The sequence below is a fragment of the Ambystoma mexicanum genome, chromosome 7q, assembly GCF_040938575.1.
Source record: "Ambystoma mexicanum isolate Mex_15411 chromosome 7q, UKY_AmexF1_1, whole genome shotgun sequence".
Lineage (NCBI taxonomy): Eukaryota > Metazoa > Chordata > Amphibia > Caudata > Ambystomatidae > Ambystoma > Ambystoma mexicanum.
The window spans coordinates 264,128,472-264,148,559 of record NC_090941.1 but is presented as its reverse complement, the minus strand read 5'-3'; positions in this window follow the sequence as shown (position 1 = coordinate 264,148,559).

Genomic DNA, 20,088 nt, shown 5'->3' with positions numbered 1-20,088 from the left:
AAGCTGGGACAGTCCTTCTTCCCTTTCCACTCCAGCCAAACATCCAAGGCGCTAGGCCCTCACCACGGAGAACACACCATAATACACCTTATGTTTGAATGCTCATGTCATGTGCAATTCACTGCCCATCTGCAATTGAGCCTACCAGCTTTCACCCTAGCCACATGTTTGCATGCATGGCTGCATAACATTGCGTCCGGTGTGTTGAACGGCATGTAGGTGACTGTGTACATTGGCCATATTTTACATGTGTGGTGCTGACCACTTCCTTTCATGCCGCAATATCTTACAGCACTTCCTAAAGCAAGGGTCTTATAAGGGCCTAAGCACAGCAAACGCAAATGGTCACTTGTGGCTGCCTATTGTTGAACAGGTGCAATGATGTACACCATATGCTAATCTACGCATAGCAGCTCATTTCTGCTGTTACACCAAGTCCACATTGTCCTCCACCATTGTGTAAAGGTCACCAACTCCAAATACATGCAGAGTTACAACTGCACGCCTGCATTGTGTTGTGGTGGCATGTGCGTATGGTATCTGCCAGTGAGCGTCCATTACGTTCTTAAAAAGGTTACTGTTTTTTTCTCCCATCCACTATCATCAAGTGGCACTTCAATTGTATATTCTTGCAACGTTTCCATTTACCCGTATCACCCATTGTAATAGCGAATAGCATCCGAAGTGCTCCGGAAGTGTGGCTGTTGGGCTGGGAGCTTTCGAACTTTTTGGGAAAACTGGTGATTCTGGCGGTTGGACTTCACGGCGTCGGCAAGAGGAAGCTTGCACTGCCGCGTAACGAGTGACTGGAATTCACTCAGCCCCTCCTTGATTGCCCCGCCTCCTGCCAGCCCTCCCCCCACAGCCTCTTCCTCAAAAGCACTGGTGCACGCGCATCTCGCGCGCGCATCCGAAGTGCTCCGGAAGTGTGGCTGTTGGGCTGGGAGCTTTCGAACTTTTTGGGAAAACTGGTGATTCTGGCGGTTGGACTTCACGGCGTCGGCAAGAGGAAGCTTGCACTGCCGCGTAACGAGTGACTGGAATTCACTCAGGTGACTGCTGCTAACTTGCAAAACCGTCGGTTTTGCTGCGGTTTTGCTGCGAGTTTTGCTGTGTCCTGCTGAACTATCTACGAGGGTGTAACCAATTCCCTATTCTCTTTCCACTCCCTTAGCCCCTCCTTGATTGCCCCGCCTCCTGCCAGCCCTCCCCCCACAGCCTCTTCCTCAAAAGCACTGGTGCACGCGCATCTCGCGCGCGCATCCGAAGTGCTCCGGAAGTGTGGCTGTTGGGCTGGGAGCTTTCGAACTTTTTGGGAAAACTGGTGATTCTGGCGGTTGGACTTCACGGCGTCGGCAAGAGGAAGCTTGCACTGCCGCGTAACGAGTGACTGGAATTCACTCAGGTGACTGCTGCTAACTTGCAAAACCGTCGGTTTTGCTGCGGTTTTGCTGCGAGTTTTGCTGTGTCCTGCTGAACTATCTACGAGGGTGTAACCAATTCCCTATTCTCTTTCCACTCCCTTAGCCCCTCCTTGATTGCCCCGCCTCCTGCCAGCCCTCCCCCCACAGCCTCTTCCTCAAAAGCACTGGTGCACGCGCATCTCGCGCGCGCATCCGAAGTGCTCCGGAAGTGTGGCTGTTGGGCTGGGAGCTTTCGAACTTTTTGGGAAAACTGGTGATTCTGGCGGTTGGACTTCACGGCGTCGGCAAGAGGAAGCTTGCACTGCCGCGTAACGAGTGACTGGAATTCACTCAGGTGACTGCTGCTAACTTGCAAAACCGTCGGTTTTGCTGCGGTTTTGCTGCGAGTTTTGCTGTGTCCTGCTGAACTATCTACGAGGGTGTAACCAATTCCCTATTCTCTTTCCACTCCCTTAGCCCCTCCTTGATTGCCCCGCCTCCTGCCAGCCCTCCCCCCACAGCCTCTTCCTCAAAAGCACTGGTGCACGCGCATCTCGCGCGCGCATCCGAAGTGCTCCGGAAGTGTGGCTGTTGGGCTGTTCGGCGGAGCGGTGGAGGTAAGGAGCCCCCTTTCTTTCCCATTTAATAAATAAAACCCGTGTGCATTTTGCTACGGGCTCATTAATATCTTCATATTAAAGCACATGATTAATTTGCGAGGTTGCTAAAAATATTGCCTTTTAATTTATGGTCATCGTATACATGTCCTAATTGCATATAAGCAATATATCATTATCTTTATGCTTGCTTAGAAATGGTGAATGGTTTAAGAAGTGGTAGGAAATTGAACGACCTTCAAACCAGAGCAATGACCAGCAATACTGAGACCAAGCTTGCACCAATTGTTGTACCATTACTTGAGACCCCCACCACGCCTTCAATGGTTATGAGACAGGATGTTGAAGAACAGATAGGTGTTACCTTAGCTATTCCATCTATAGATACAAGACCGGGGATCCTGGAAGAAATGGGTATTAGTTCTAAATGTCACATGCCCATCCCGACACACTGTCCCAATCAAGCTGGTACTTCAACAAACAAGAAATTCAAGCTAAAGGACCTAAATAATAGTGACCAAATGGGCACCCTACAATCTACTCTGCCACAAACTTGCGAAAATAATATGCATAGTCATGCTAATGCAATTATTAATGAAGATATAGTTGATTGCTCACTGATGGGCCCAATAATTGAGGCAGAACTAGGTAAACGTATACGACTCTCACTTGGCCCTTCCACGCCAGCCAACCAACGGTTGGTTGGACGGGAGGACGTATTTATGTTGACCACTTCTGCCAAAAAAAAAGAAAAAAAAAAAAACATTAACAAGAGTCTACCAAATTATAATAGTGAAGTTTTGGATGTTGAAAAGTCCAAATTGGTATGGGAAACTGATTACATCTCAGATGCATCACTCAATAAACCCATGGTAAGTTCTCCAAATACAACGAGTGCCCAAATTGCACTCAATGAACGTATGATCATAGACATTCAAGAATTCCAATCAAGCATGAATGATAGAGATAAGGAAATCTCTGATAACGAGGCTCGCCCAGAGAATATTACTCTAAATGCTCCATCACTAAGTCCTGATTTCCCGGTATTGGCGAGAATTTTAGATCTACTTGACAAAGGGCATGAGCGCTCGCATTATGAGATAGGCATCATGAGAACAGCAATTGAAGAACTCACTAACAAAACTAACAGAATTGAGGGTCTCCTGTTTGCATGTGATACTATTGCCAATCTATCAGAAAGACATAATACTAGGAAGATCATGATTGATAGTGCTAACCAATTTGACGGGATTCATGGTATTCCACAAAAACAAACACGATCCTATGCAAGTGTGGTGACTTCAACTACACAACACTCCACTCATACACAGACTGATGGGAATGATGAAGAGATATTTAAAGTATTAAATTCTGTTCAAAGGATTGAATGTCATCTGGAGCAATTGAAGGTTAATTCTAACATTATATCTTCATCAAGACAGATCTCTATCTGTGCAGAGGAGGAGAGTGACAATGTTATCGAACTAAATAGTCCCTCCCCTCTGACTGATCTGAGTAGTCCTTCTCCTTTGACTGATCTGATTGATCTTTCCGAAGAGTGTTTAGACAATAATTCGTCGATTCAAACCATTATAAAAGAAAATGATGCCCTACCTAAGCATAAGATCGTTTTAACCCGCAAAGAAAAACGAGCAGCCGGGAGGGCAACGAAAAGGAGGGCCAAAGCACTGGCACTGACAAAAAAACATGCAAGGGCAACGTCAATTTCGCCTGATCTACTAGAGAACGAGGTGATTATTGACCTCTCTCAGTTGGATGACGAATCAAAGACTCTACTGGATCTAAATCGCCCTAACACTAATCAGGAATTGGATAAGATAACCAACGAAATAGGACCCAAAAAGAATGATAGTAACATCATCAATGGAAAAGGAGGGAAAAAGGCCTGCATAAATTTAACATCTAATAATTCGATCCAACCCGATATTCTGGCTAGGGGGTCGCAGCTGTCCCTTTCTCAGTTTTACCCCATTTCTCATAAACAAACTTCCAACAATAAAAGTAAAAAGTCTAAACTACAAACAAGTGAAACTGAATTGAAGACAGTGGAAGCAGATACAATCATCACATCTCTAGATGATGAGCCATGGATGATGGGTGTGTTGGGAAATGATCCAGCAAAATCAAAACGGCTAATGCATAATATGAATGCATTACCCATCATCAATGAAGTATCATCTACCAATACTGTGAAACATAATGTTCATATCTCTGGATTATCTACAAATATACAGGTCCCGCCAATAGATAATGCAACAACTGACTTAAATGACAAACAAAATGACATCAGTCAAAACTTCGATCTTATTAAAGATCCACCCTTTATAATGGGTTGGGAAAACGATCCAAAAATAAACACCAGACCTAACTTGAATCGCTCTTCTCTTCTGAAAGCCTTCCACACTATCCCTTGTCTGAGAACAATTTGTTCAGGGGATATTGACTGGGTTAGATTGCCTACTATCCAGAGTGATAGAATGACCTGCGGCTTCTACTCTAGGTTGATTATGAAGCTGGTCTGGGAGCAAAGAGAAAATTTTGCATATGTAGGTTTAACTCCCTCCCTTCTACATTCTGAATCAGAGGCAAAAAGCTTTCTGGAAAAACCGGCCGCCATCACTACAATAAATCAAAACATGGAGCAGAAACAATCAGCGTACATTAATGAAGAGTTGGTAAAACAGATATTGGCTATGGCTGCAACCCTGTCGGGGTACAATAACCAGAGCACAATGATGACTGCACCCGCTTTGGCTGCACCTTCCTAGCTCTACGCAGCATGACCAACCTTTTGTATGCTTTTCCTGGAATAGTTGTGGATTAGCCAACTTTAATAGATGGTGGGGTACAGTGGACGCTAAAGCTTATCCTGCTGTTATACTACTCCAGGAAACCATGCACGTGAACCATTTTAACTTGGAAGGATATGACTGCTATACTCACCCTGCGATAAGAGGGGAGAAGGGCCGACCATCAGGAGGACTGGCAATCCTTGTTCACAATGCTTGTAGATTTATTACGAAATGTACATACAGGGATGACTCTGTATTAGCCGTTGAATTAACCCTAGACACATTAAGCAAAAACTCTTTTTTAATTATGTGTCTATACTGGAACAGGAGTAAGACAACGTTTATTGCAGCTTGCGAGAAACTTAATGCAATTCTAGTAGATGCATTTTCTCGCCATACACATTTGGGAGTTGTGGTTGGTGGTGACTTTAATTCTTCCTGTCTGTATGATGATAAGTATAAGGGGCAGAATCTATTAAATACTGATCAAACTATAAAGAATGGTAAACAATGGGTTGACTTCTTCCAAAATTGGGACATTCAGGTAGTCCCCACTGATGAAAAAGGTCCTGTTCATACATGGTCAAGAGGAGATCTGGGTTCACACATTGATCATTTTTTTCAATCCTCGTCCCTACAGAATTCCCATGACCGAGTTAATATAAAAAAATTGGGCTTCAGTGATCATTATGCAATTTCTTTGAAAGTGAATATAGATAGTTGGTTCTTTGAAGCCAGTAAGATATTGACGTTAGTTGAAAATGATCGTGTGGGCCTTTCTGTAAGATGGAATCCATCTATATGTCATCAGTTGACAATGAGAATGAAAACCGACCCGGTGATGAACAGGGTTGTGAATGACTTATGTTATGATCCAAGCAGTGTTGACACATTATTGGCTAAAAGGATTGAATATCATCTTTCTTCCATGTTACCGAAAAAAAATGTGATCGTGCATCAAAAACATCATTTACATGTCTTCAATATTGAAATGTTTCGTTTAAAGAAGGATAAGAATTATAAGATTCGACAACTTGCGAAATTGGTACTTGAACCGCACGATTATTATTATTTAAAAAATAATATTCTTTATAAATATAAAACTGCGGTGAAAAATTTAAAAATAAAATTATATCTAGAAGACAACCGGAATATGATGCATAATCTGCTCAAGAGTGACACACGGAAAATATGGTCAATATTGAGGACATTGAATGCCTGCAATGATGGCCCATTGGAAAATGGTATATCAGCAGATGCATGGATTTATTTCATTCGAACTAAATATGATATGCCAAATCAATTCTTACCCTATTCCACACTGGACATGGTTAAGGATATACCCACAACTTCACCATGGAGACACGATGACATATCCAGGGCTATCATGAAACTAAATCCCTCACGGGCTACTGGCCCTGATGGCATTCCTGCATGTCTTTATAGATCTGATAATGACCTATGGGCAACAATATTAAAGTATAGATTCGATGCCATTTTCCTTTTACAAAAAATCCCAAAATCATGGTGTTCGGCCATTATCATTCCTATTCATAAAAAAGGTCCTATTGATGACCCTCTTAATTTCAGACCTATTGCCTTAACGGATTCTTCTTCTAAGGTCTTCTGTTTGCTAATTCTTGAAGAACTTCAGGAATTCATGATTAAGAACTCCATATTGTCAAAATATCAAACCGGGTTTAGATGTCGTATGGGTTGTTCACTAAATGCCACACTATTATCCCATATTCAATTGAACTCAAAACACCAACATTCAGGAGCTGTTTATATTGCAGCGTTAGATTTAAGCTCTGCATTTGACACAGTATTGCGTGATATACTATGGGTTAAGATGCTAGCGATGGGTTTTCCACGTCATTTGGTAGCGCTCATTATCTTACTACATTCACATACCAGTTACAGAGTACGATTAAATAAGGAGGGTGCTCTTACTGAACCTATCCCATCTAAAATTGGGTTGAAACAGGGCTGCACATTGGCGGCTGTCTTATTTAACCTATATATATGTGATGTAGATGATTGTTGGGCTAATGAAATTATCTACCCGATTAAGCTAGGATGTCTTAAAATCAATTATATTGGCTTTGCGGATGATATCTTAATTTTGGATAAAACCCCCTTTGGTCTACAAAATAAGATTAATGCGTTTAATAACTTTGCTGTCTCTCATAATTTAAGAATAAATCATTCTAAATCATCGATTATTGTATTATGTGATGGGAGAAAAAAACAGTGCTCTTATAATTGGTCGATTGATGGAAAACATATCGAAATAGCATCTGAGATCAAATATCTGGGTTATCCTTTGACAGATGATTTTTCCAAATCCTGGTGGCGGGAAAAAATACACACTAGAACCAAACCATTGATATCTCAAATGCGTATAATTATGGCAAAATATTGTGAATTTTCACTCTTGCCTATTATACAGTTTTATCTCCTAAAAATTGAACCAATAATTATTTACCTAACTGACATATGTCTATATGAGGTCGATGATATATTGGATACAGTTCAAGGGACAATATGGAAAAAGGTACTTGGCCTGCCTCTTGCTGTACCGAATGACATTGTCCGACATGAATTAGGCCTCTTACCACTATCTGCCAAAAGAAACCTGCGATTGTTGAACAATTATGCTAAAATACTTGACCCGCCAAGTAATTCTCTTTATGAAGATCTAAAAAATCTGCTGGAAATAGGGAATGTGAGATCAATAAATGATTATGTGGAAAAAATGAATGATTTAATGTCAATACTGGGAATTCTAAAAGAAGATTTAATATTGGGTCTACCAAGTTGTAAACGAAAATTGCACTTGTTTTATTGGTGCTGTCAAGCAGACAGAATAGGGTGTTATAGTTCTTATTATGAATATGCCCAGTATAGAAGAAAGTGGGGGGAGAGGTTGAAATATATTGCACAGTTTCCATCCTCTGTTGCTCGAAGGTTCTATCTTCGTTTCAAACTTAACTTGTATCATACTAATGAAAAGTTATATCAATGGGGGAAATGTGATGTAAAGTTCATGTCTGGCTCATGTCGATTCTGCAATAATTCAAAGGTTTTGGAGACTCTAAAACATCTAGTAATATATTGTACATTTTTTGAAGATTTACGTCAAGACAGGTTTGCTAATTTTTTGGATTCTGGTATAATCTTATCTCGTGAAGTACTATGGCAAAAATGTATGAATGGCAATAGTGACAAACTTATTATTAGACTAACACAGATCTTAACAAATATTGATATTAAATTAAATGAACTAAATTGTGATATGTAAAAAGAGAAGGGGAGCAGAATGCATATAAGCTTTAAAGGATATTAATTGTTTTAAATTATTGTTATATATGTATAACAGTAATTGCATGAAACTTGCTGATTACTGTTTAATGTGTGACTCTTTTCAAACTGTTTTTACTATATGATAAATTATGTACCAAATTTGTAAAGGTTTTTTTACCATATACAAATAAAAAAAAAAAAAAAAAAATTGTAATAGCGAAATAGGAACTCTTTTCTTCCCTTATGACAATACTACAAATTTGCTTCCCCACGAACGCATCTCCTACATAAATCATAAAAATGTGCCACCAAAACCACCACTGAATGTATGTTACCAACCTAAAGCAATGTCTGAAAGAGCTAACTCTCTCCAAAGCTGTGGATTGCTCCAGGCTAGATTATTGCAACAACCTTGTTCTAAATCTGCCTGCTTGTACTCTATGCCCTCTGCAACTCATCCAGAAAAAGACTACATGCCTTGTGCTTGGCCTCAAGCCCAGGGATCGTATCCCTCCGGGACTGAAATGTCTGCATTGGCTCCCAGCAGCAGCGAAGAATAGGACAAAAATTGTCTGCATAATGCACAAGGCCTTCTGGGGCCTGGGGCCTCAATATCTGCAACTTTCACTTCCTAAATTTCTCCATGCTCGACCTCTCCCCTCATCCGTCTCCAACTCCCTCAGGGTCACTCACTTCACCAAGCAATCAGTTGGTGGTAGATCTCTTTCTTTGGCTGTGGCCTCCCTCTGCAACAGCCTGCGTCCCTGAAACTTGATGAGAGCCATCACTGGTTCCGGAAGCACCTCAAAACATTTCTCTTTGCCTCTGCTTTTTCTCCTCCTATCCCCTGCTGACTTCCTGGCTGAAACTGATTCTGCACTGGTTACCTGGCCACCCTCTGATCTCGGGCCCAGGCAACCTCCTTCCGCCAGTCGCACCCCTGCACTGCCTTTCTGGCAAACCCTGTACTTGAGGTCTGTATTCTGTATCCCTAACAGTTCCAGCACCACCTGATGTCTGAACTTATCCTTGCATTTGCCACCATTGGGGCGTAATTTTACTTATTGTCATTGTTTCTTCTTCCCGTCTACTACACTTTCTCCTCCCCGTCCCCATGCACTTAGGCGATATGAGTGACACCTGGCATAGTAAGTTTGCTATGTCTGTCTCCCCACTGTTCCCCCACCCTTTCCTCGACCCGCCTTAAAAAACTTGTGTATATGCGCAGTACAAATGTCATATCATACAATATCACATAGTATGATATTATACACAAAATTGATGAGGAATGGGATGGTGATGCACTCTCCACCATTACAGTAATGCAAAACAGTAGTATATATATATTTAATTAGATCATAAACAGCCAACACGTGTTTCGACACACAGGTCGTCTTCAAGGCACACACGATTATATTCAAGGAAAATCCGGAGACTCCAATTAGGAGGCCGTGAAAACTACACAGCTGAAAGAATCAGGATCATCATTCAAATGACCGTCAGAGGGATAGTAACAGCCGTATTGGCTAAGTCAAATATATCGCTCGTTAAATCGAGCAACGCTACAGTGCACAGGGTGATCACAGTGAGCGCTAATAGCCCTACCGCTAAACCCCCTGGCGCTATTAGCACTGGATCACGGGTTTGGTGGAATTGTTATTGGCCATACCCCATTGGGCCCATTCGGGAATTCCGCATTCCCCATTGGGCCTAATGGGCAAAATTTGCGCTATTACCGACGGCGGATTTCCCGCCGGCGGTAATCGTGCTGAAAATTGGCAAAGTTGCCGCGGATTTCCCCCCAGCTCAGAGCTGGGGGGAAATCCGCCAAGGCCATGATCTGGTGGACCCTTAAATGCGGCGGTAATAGCACTACCGCTGCATTTAACGGTTACCACCAGACTTGTGATGAGGCCCTTAGTGTATTTTAGCAACTGCAAAAAAGTACACACAGTGCATGCATACAAACAGGATGCCTGCCCCTTAGCTTGCACACTTCCACCACTTCCACCATAGTCTTCTACATTTCTCTGTGCAAAGAGACCTTCTGCCACAGTTTTTCCATAGACACCACAACCAGAAACCTTATTGAGCAATCCCTTTGCCTCCACAGTCCCATTTCCATGGCTACCATCCTGAAAAGGGGCAGATGTGGCACATTTAATCTTGAAACTACCTCGGAATCCTCAGAGTTATCGTGCTAGGAAGTGGGGATGGAGGAGGTAAGAAGTGTGAAACAGATTGGGTCTTTATTGTTCCCTTGGAAAAAAAGGGTTTTCTTAAATCTTTTTTTTATGTGCATACACAGCATTTTTTGTGTTTTTGCTCTTTATTTGAGTTTCTCTTTTGGTTGTCTCCATACATTGTTACAGGATCGTCTTTTTGCAGTGTATAACAAAACAGCATTGTCAATGTTGGTAAAAAAAATGCCATTTGCATGGAGCCTGTGCAAATTTCACTCATTAATGATGTCATAGTCAGTGGAGAACATCCCATCAGTGGACATAAATTGACACATGCTTCTGTTATTGAAAAACCTTCCAACCTCTGGCTGGGGACAAATTACACCGGCATGGTCCCATGCTCCTCTTGGTGGTATGCTTGAGAAAACCACCTTGGCAGTGGGAAAAATCGGCATCACTTCTTCCATCAATTTCTTTAGGTGATAGAGCAAACGTCCACATGACATGTGCCCCAAATGTACAATTCCACAATGCAGTACGACAACATCAACAGTACCGGGAAAGGCCACGCATCTGCAAAGGTCAAACATACAGCTGAAACTGCCCTCATAAACAGTGCCCCAGAAAGCCTCCACTCCTTCCAATGTAAAATTAGCAGCCATGCCTCTTTGTGCAGCATACATGTACAGATCTTGCACAAAGGTATCACCCACTATTAGGACTCTACTCCTCTCCATCGCTGTGTGCCACATTCACTGCACAGACTGATGGGGTAAAATAGTACCAACCGTTCCTGTGAGGCACACCCTCGACACCTGATTGGCTAATTCCCACAGATACAGTTCCATGCTTACCATGCTTAAAAGGGCAGGATGTGGCACATGTTCTTCCTCAGCTACAGGGAGGTCTGCACCCCAGTAAAGCTGGGACAGTCCTTCTTCCCTTTCCACTCCAGCCAAACATCCAAGGCGCTAGGCCCTCACCACTGAGAACACACCATAGTACACCTTATGATTAAATGCTCATGTCATGTGCAATTCACTGCCCATCTGCAATTGAGCCTACCAGCTTTCACCCTAGCCACATGTTTGCATGCGTGGCTGCATAACATTGCGTCCGGTGTGTTGAACGGCATGTAGGTGACTGTGTACATTGTCCATATTTTACATGTGTGGTGCTGACCACTTCCTTTCATGCCGCAATATCTTACAGCACTTCCTAAAGCAAGGGTCTTATAAGGGCCTAAGCACAGCAAACGCAAATGGTCACTTGTGGCTGCCTGTTGTTGAACAGGTGCAATGATGTACACCATATGCTAATCTTCGCATAGCAGCTCATTTCTGCTGTTACACCAAGTCCACAGTGTCCTCCACCATTGTGTAAAGGTCACCAACTCCAAATACATGCAGAGTTACAACTGCACGCCTGCATTGTGTTGTGGTGGCTGTGGTGAAGAGCTAGGCTGTTGGGTGCATGGCCTACATCCTACAGCCTTTGCCCATGCACCCAAGAGTCTAGGCCTTGGCCACACCCACCACAACATAACAGAGCCATGCAGGTGAACATGTAGCCAGGTTGCAGAATTCACAAAGGCAACATAGGTACCGGCACTTCTACCCAACCGCCGCCCCATAATACAATAACATGTTCCAGTTACCATAATCCCCACACATAACACACTGGTTGGCTCCTCTACCCACCTCCATTCACAAAGCATTCTATTACTGCCAACCAAACAACACATTCTTGACAACACTGGTCCTGCTCTCAACACTCTAGTAAGTGCATAGAACCAATACTGCATAGTGCACAACAACACTTACTAATCTGCACTATGCAGACTACTGAAGCATATATATTAGAACCAGTTCACCCATACTCTCTTCTATATGGACACTAATCCAACACTGCAACCTGTGGACACGGTACAGCACTGCTCACTGCAGCATTTCCACCCATTCAGCCACAACTGAAAGATGTAACTGCATACAAGCAATAGTGCAGAGTGCAGTACAACACTTACTAATCTGCTCAATGCAAACTTCCCAAGCACATATTGTATCCATTTCAACATACCCTCTTCCATACGGACAGTATTCCAAAATTGCACACACTGGACACACTGCAGTACTGCACACTGCAGCATCTGCAGCCATGCACCGACAACTTTAAGATGTTCTAACAATCACCACACCCATGGAACCAACAATGTATGCAATGTAGCCAAACCACACACACAAAGCAACAATGGCAAACCTACTTGCAACCCTTCGAACATACTTTTCGGTGAAAGGGCTCCAGCTGTGCATGCAACACAACATTTGAAGGGTCTTATAAAGTGAAAACCCTGGCAAACACAAATGGTCAAATGTGCATCCCTAATGTGCAACACGTGCAATGACCTACACATATGCTAATGTACGCATAGCAGCTCCCTTTTGCTGTTCTACCAAGTCAACAATGTCCTCCCCACCTTCAAAGAAGTGCAGAGGTATAACTGCATTGCTGCATCATGTTGTGGTGGTTGTGATGAAGACCTAGGCCTAGACTGTTGGGTGCATGGCCTATGGCCTACGGCCTTTGGTCATGCACCCAACAGTCTAAGCCTTGCACACACCCACCACAACATAACAGACCCATGCAGTGCTAGAAATCACAAAGGCAACATAGGGACTAGCACTTCTACTCAACCGCCGCACCATAAAGCAGGGATGCACACACACATGTTCAACTTACCATAATACCATTCACGAAGCAGTGTATTAATGCCAACCAAACAACAAAATCTTCACAACATTTGTTCTGCTCCCAACACTGTACTAGGTGTTTTGAACGAATGCTAAATAGTGCACTACAACACTTAGTAATCTGCGCAATGCAGACTACCCAAGCACAAATGAGAACCAGTTTTACTGTGCCCTCTTCTATATGGATACTATTCCAACACTCAACCCAGTGGACACACAGCAGGACTGCTCACTGTAGCAACTCCACCTATCCACCGACAGTTAGGCAGAACTGGGGCTACTACACACAATTAGGACTACAGGTGTTAGTCAAACCAACCTTTGGTATAAGTCTGTACCACAGATTTTGGTAGCGAGCTGAGCAGCCAGGCTTATCTCAAGAGTGAATGTGAGCAATACAAGTAGTTACACAGAGGAACTTCAATCACAATGGTTCACGTAGACACTTATACTCAAGGTTTCTTGGTAAAATACGTATTAATTTATTACACAATCATTTAGAAAACATTTCACTAGTAGGAGACAACTTAATATTATATACCAATACACTTCAATACAAAACTCTAAGATTTTTAGACAGTTTCAGCTCCCCTGAAATAAGAGTAAATTGGCAGTTAAGTTACTTAGAAGTGAGCAAAAGGGACAAAAGTAAGTAGAATAGATCACATATACTTATTAAACAGTGTACATAGTTTCAGTTCACCAGAGGAGCTCAATTCAAGTCAATAGGCCAGGCCAAAGTCAATGGGCTAGTGTTCTGGATAGGAATGAGCAGTTCTGGTATCAAATGGTAAAGTCTTTGCAAAAGTTCTCAGAAGTAGTTTAGGTGAAAAAGAATCATTTGTGGGGTCACAAGCTGATTAGGCCTGCAAGTTGGGAAAGTTTCCCAAACTTTCACCGCGAGAGTGGCGTTCTCTCAATCGGGTTGGCACAGTACCTTAGTGTGAAGAGACAAATGAAGCTGAAGTCGTTGGTTCCTGGCAGTTCCTGCAGGTCTCACTGTTCCTGAGCCCCAGTCGTGGGGACAAGAGGGAGGGCGCCGGGGGACTCCTGCACTACACGGGATCGTTAGAAAAAGCAAACAAGATGAAGTCACTTCAGTTTCAGTAGCTGTAGATTCAAGCACACAAGCTGGTATCCATCTCCCTGGTTAATCCTAACCAGCCTTGAGAATGGTGTTCAAGTGGCTTACGAGTTGATTGGCCCCACCAACTCAAAGGAAGACGTCGTCCTTGAAGGGACTTCTCTGTCGAGATGAACTTGGCAATCTGGACCTGCAGCAGGGCTTCACCGGGCAAATCAAAGGTCCAGGAGTTGCAGAAGCCATCCTCTTCCAGCTCTTCTTCGGTTCTTTCGTTCCAGTGGTCGACTCTGCTTTCCAGTCCAAGAGACTCTCCTTTTAAACAGTTTTCTCCCTTTCATTCCAGCCTAGCTGTCACTCACTCAGCAGGGTGGCTGTCCTTGCCAGACAGTCAGCCAGCCAATCACGCCAGAGTGCATTTGGGTCCCTTAGGAGACTAAGAGCAGGGAGTTTCAGGCACCTCCCTCACTTCCTGCCCACCCCATACACTGAGACTCCAGAGGCGGTCTTCAGTTCTGAAGCCTGCCAAAGGCACACGAACAAAGGGACCAAACTTGGTTTGGCGCGTAGAGACAAACACCAGAAAGACCTTTCCAAAAAGAAATGGCGTAAAAAGAAGATTGGGACCTGTTTAAACAAATGGGCTTAACGCGCCATCTTGGAAAACATGTCTCCTGTGATTTCTAGCTACTGGTGTTCGTGGTCGGCAAAAATCATGGTAGTTTGTTGTAAAACCACTGCCACTGGCCTTTTCAACAGGAAAGGGTAGCATTTGACTGCTACATGACTATTTAGACACAGGGGATACTATGTAACTAGGAATTTGGAAAGACTTTTAAAGTCAATTTCACTTTACATTCTCTGGCAAACAGTAGTTTATCCCAGAGAAGGTATTTAAACCTTTGGGAAGTCTAAAAGACATTGATGTGTCACTGCACTGAGGGTGATGTGTAACACATATGAAAAGATGATGCCTATGGAGTTATCTTAAACCCCATAATCAAAGAACACACATGAAAATCACACATCAAAAAACATGAAAGAGTGGGAAAAAAGGCTCACACTCTTTCCAGATAAAAAAATCAAGTCCTCAAAAATCCATCAAAGTTGCGAGGGGTCTCTAAGGTGAAGGCAATTAGCACATGTATGACAACTCCCCCTAATATTTGTCTCCCTAGACTAAGGGACAGGAGGATTTAATCCAACCCTGGATGAATCTCCTTACTCCAGTCGGTCAAACATACTGGAGAGACAATCAGCATTTTGGTGATTACACCCTGACCTGTGTTAAATGGTAAAATCAAACCCCTGTAGGCTGATTGACCATCTTAACAATTTAGGTTTCTCCCCCTTCATCTGCATTAAACATCTCAAGGGGTGGTGGTCAGTCTGAATCACAAAAGTAGATCCATACAAGTATGGTATAAACTTCTTCAGTGACCACACAATAGCAAAACATTCTCTTTCAATGGTTGCCCACCTTGTTTCTGGTACCTTCAGCTTTCTTCTGATGAAGCAGATGGGGTGCTCCCTACCTTTGTCATCCAGCTGACTCAGAACTGCACCTATACCTGTATTGGAAGCATTTGTTTGCACAATGAAGCTTTGGCTATAGTCAGGAGGTCTTAAGACTGGAGCTTGACAAAGCGTTTTCTTCAGTCCTTCAAATTCCTTGTTGCACTCCTCATTCCAGCTGAGCTTTTTAGGAAATTTGGTGAGGAGACCTCATTAAAGGGAGAAGCTATGGACCCATAGTTCTCAATGAAGTTCATATAATAACCAGTGAGACCTAAAAAGGCTCTCACTTGGGTTTGAGTAATAGGAGTGGCCCATTCTTGTACAGCTTGTACTTTTCTAGGCAATTACCCTATTTCACCCCCTCCTACCTCATGGCCAAGGTAGACCCCTTTGCTCTGACCAATTTGACATTTACTTGCCTTTATGGTTAGATGGACCTGCTCAAGAGCCTCAAAAACATATCCTAGGTGGTCAACATGTTCTTTCCAAGTAGAGCTGAACACTGCAATGTCATCCAAGTATGCCATGCTGAAGTCCTCCATCCCATTCCGAACTTGATTAACCATCCTTTGGAATGTTGCAGGTGCATTCTTTACCTTAAACCAGTAGAGGCCTGCTGGGGTTGAAAATTCAGTTTTCTCCTTGGCATGGTCTGTCAGGGCTATTTGCCAATAGCCTGACGTTAGATCAAATGTACTGAGGTACTTGGCTGAACCAAGTTTGTCCACAAGATCACCTACCCTATGTAAAGGAAAGGCATCCGTCTTAGTGACTGCATTTAGAGCGCTATAGTCCACACAGAATCTCAACTCCTTGAATCCTGCCTTTGGCACTAGTACAACTGGAATAGACCATGGGCTAGTAGAGGGTTCTATTACCCCGAGATCAAGCATATTTTTGACCTCTTCCTTTATATGTGTTCTGACATTAACTGACATCATGTAACCTCTGCTTTTAACAGGTAAACAGTCACCAGTGAGAATATCATGCTGGCCCCAAGGGTTCAAGCCTGGTTATAGTGAAAACAGGGAGGCAAACTGATTTAACAGAAACGTGCACTCCACCTGTTGTTCCAGTGTCAGATTAGAAGAGAGGTTAACTCCTTACATTTTTTCATCTAAAGGTTGTCCCCTGAGGAGATCAGGTAGAGGTTCACTTTCTGGGGGTAATTCATAGAATTTAGCGCACAAGTGGCGCACGCGGCTGGCGCACAGCGTGCGTGTGCGAATCTCTGCACCAGCCGTGTGCGCTAAAATCCATTTCCGCGCACAGCGTATTAATGGATTTTAGCTACCAAAACCAGCCGTGGCGCACAGTGGCGCAGCAACCCTGCAGCAGCGCCAGTTACGCCCCCAAGAATGCCCCTCGCGCAGGGAAAAGCCATCAAAATCCCCAATCCAGCGCAAAGGGCTGCGCTAACCCTGTACCAGCACGACAAGCGGGGTACGTGTATTACTGGGGTTCGTGGGAAGTTTCACACGCGATTGGCCCTGTGCGAGCGGGGTATGTGTATTACTGGGGTTTGCGTGAAGTTTCACACGCGATTTCAGCAGGGTATGTGTTTTTCGGGGGTGCGTGGGAAGTTTCACATGCGATTGGCCCAGTGCGAGCGGGGTACGTGTATTACTGGGGTTCGTGTGAAGTTTTACACGCGATTTCAGCAGGGCATGTGTATTTCAGGGGTGCACGGGAAGTTCCACACGAGATTTCAGCAGGGTACGTGTATTTCAGGGGTGCGCGGGAAGTTCCACATGCGATTTCAGCAGGGTACGTGTATTTCAGGGGTGCGCAGGAAGTTTTACATGCGATTGGCCTGGGTACGTGTATTTCAGGGGTGCGCGGGAAGTTTTACACGCGATTTCAGCAGGGTACGTGTATTTCAGGGGTGCGCAGGAAGTTTTACATGCGATTGGCCTGGGTACGTGTATTTCAGGGGTGCGCGGGAAGTTTTACATGCGATTTCAGCAGCGTACGTGTATTTCAGGGGTGCGCGGGAAGTTTTACACGCGATTGGCCTGGGTACATGCATTTCAGGGGTGCACGGGAAGTTTCACACGCGATTTCAGGAGGGTACGTGTATTTCAGGGGTGCGCGGGAAGTTTCACACGCGATATCAGCAGGGTATGTGTATTTCAGGGGTGCGCAGGAAGTTTTACACGCGATTTCAGCAGGGTATGTGTATTTCAGGGGTGCGCGGGAAGTTCTACACGCGATTTCAGCAGGGTACATGTATTTCAGGGGTGCGCGGGAAGTTTTACATGCGATTTCAGCAGGGTACTTGTATTTCAGGGGTGCGAGGGAAGTTTCACACGCAATTTCAGCAGGGTATGTGTATTTTAGGGGTGCGCGGGAAGTTTTTGCACGCAATTTTGCTGTCAGAGCAGGGTACGCATATTTCGGGGGTGCGCGGGGAGTCCTACACGTGAATTGGCAGTGTGGGTCCTCCCAGGTGTCCCCTCTACCCCCTCCACGGCCCCTGCAGGCAGCCCACACCACAGGGGACTACCCTGCACCCCTGGTCATGTCCCCCAGCACCCCCACCACCCCAGCAGTGAGGGGCACCTGCCAGCAGGCCTCCACTCATTTCCCCCTGCACCCCCCCCAGCAGTACGGGGCACCTGCCAGCAGGCCCCCACTCATGTCCCCCTGCACCCCCACCACCCCAGCATTGACCGGCACCTGCCAGCAGGCCCCGACACATGTCCCCCAGCCAACACGTCATCACAATCTAGATCCCTGGCTCTTATGGCCACCCAAATTCCACCCCACGCCACCCCAGTCCAAACACCCAACCAAGCTTTACATCCACTCCAAACTGAAATCCCCATTACATGATAGATAATAAATAAGCAGTATGCGCATGAGTACAAGTCTGTCAGACCCACACAATGGCAACACATGACTGAGAAAACCCACATTGTGACATGCATGAAACCAATGAGAGAAGACCACACATTGAAGTAAGAAACAAAAATGTATTCAAGTCAAAATGAAGGGAATGAAATCAAAACACACATTCACACATTACTGGTCTCACATGCATGACCATGATGTCCCTGCACACACACATACGTACATGGCCTAAGTCACATATACAGGCAAGTATCAGACAAACAGCACCCTGCAACATGCCCTGTCTCACACAGCAATGCTTGGCCACTTACCACTCAACTCCAGACGGGTCTGCCTCTGAAGGATCTGGGCGTGAAGCGCTGGACCTACGCGTTCCAGGACCCTCATCTGGATGGTACTCATGCTGCCCCGGCCCCCCTCCATGAGGCGCCGGGCCTTTATGAGGGTCCTGGACCTCAAGTCCTCCCAGCGCTTCTTGACTTGCTTGATGTTGCGGGTTGCCACCCCCTCCGCGTTGATGGCAACCACAAAGTCGTCCCAGATCCTATCCCGTCCTTCCTTGTTGGCGCGTGATGTTCCGAAGAGGGCATCATAATGCCCCAGGACATGCTCCACCAGGACACCAACTTCCTTCTGACTGAAGCTGGTGGCCCTCTGCCCCTCTGGCTGGGGGTCGCCAGTGGTCTCAGATGGTGTTTGCCCCGACATAGCGACCCCCGAGGCAGGCGTGGGTGGGCAACTGGGTCCTGGGGCTGGACTGTGGAGCGATGGTATCCCAGTCGGGAGTCTTCTGTTCCAGCAGGGGTGGACACAGCAACTGGACCCCTGCAGATGGCTGATGTGCAGGCACCAAATAGCAGGGCACGTGGGCAGCAGGCAGTCAGGCAGCAGCAGATGGCAGGTGGGAGCGTGCTCGGGGCTCTGGGGGGCAGGAAAATGGCCTTCAGGGCAGGAGCATGGTCTTCTGTGTGTTTTTGCGTGGCCAGCTTGATACGGAGTGATATGGCACGTGAAAAAATTGCACGTCAGCGTGTAATTCGAGTAAAGGCCCTTAGCGCGTAAGCGCGGCAGCAGATGTAAGTGATTTCATTGGACCAAAGGCCCTTAGCGCGTAAGCGCGTCTGTGACGCATCACGCACGGGCGTTGCCCTTTCGCGTGTAAAACTTCCAGCGAACCCCAGGAATACACGTACCCCACTCGCACAGGGCCCTTTCGCGTGTAAAACTTCCCGTGAACCCCAGGAATACACGTACCCCACTCGCACAGGGCCCTTTCGCGTGTAAAACTTCCCGCGAACCCCAGGAATACACGTACCACACTCGCACAGGGCCCTTTCGTGTGTGAAACTTCACACGCACCCCTGAAATACACGTACCCTGCTGAAATCGCGTGTGAAACTTCCCGCGCACCCCTGAAATGCACGTACTCAGGTCAATCGCGTGTAAAACTTCCTGCGCACCCCTGAAATACACGTACCCTGCTGGAATCGTGTGTGAAACTTCCCGCGCACCCTTGAAATACACGTACCCAGGCCAATCGCGTGTGAAACTTCCCGCGCACCTCTGA